The sequence below is a fragment of the Procambarus clarkii genome, chromosome 63, assembly GCF_040958095.1.
Source record: "Procambarus clarkii isolate CNS0578487 chromosome 63, FALCON_Pclarkii_2.0, whole genome shotgun sequence".
Classification (NCBI taxonomy): domain Eukaryota; kingdom Metazoa; phylum Arthropoda; class Malacostraca; order Decapoda; family Cambaridae; genus Procambarus; species Procambarus clarkii.
This window is the reverse complement of record NC_091212.1, coordinates 14,828,779-14,829,012: the sequence shown is the minus strand read 5'-3', so window position 1 is coordinate 14,829,012 and position 234 is coordinate 14,828,779.

The window sequence follows — 234 nt, the reverse complement described above, 5'->3', positions numbered from 1 at the left end:
AATCTAATTATACATATTTGTCAAAATGATTCCTTTAACCTCTGAAGCATCAGTCACCTCAACCAAATAGCGGCGTCGTTGGCAAACTGCTGCGAAGTGTATACTGTTGTAAAGTCTAAGACACTTATACACTCACACTTCAACACTTATCACACAACTAGTACCATTCACATAACTGTAACTCACTAAGACTTGGTTGGTAGGGACAAGATAAGTCACTTATCGTGACTACCA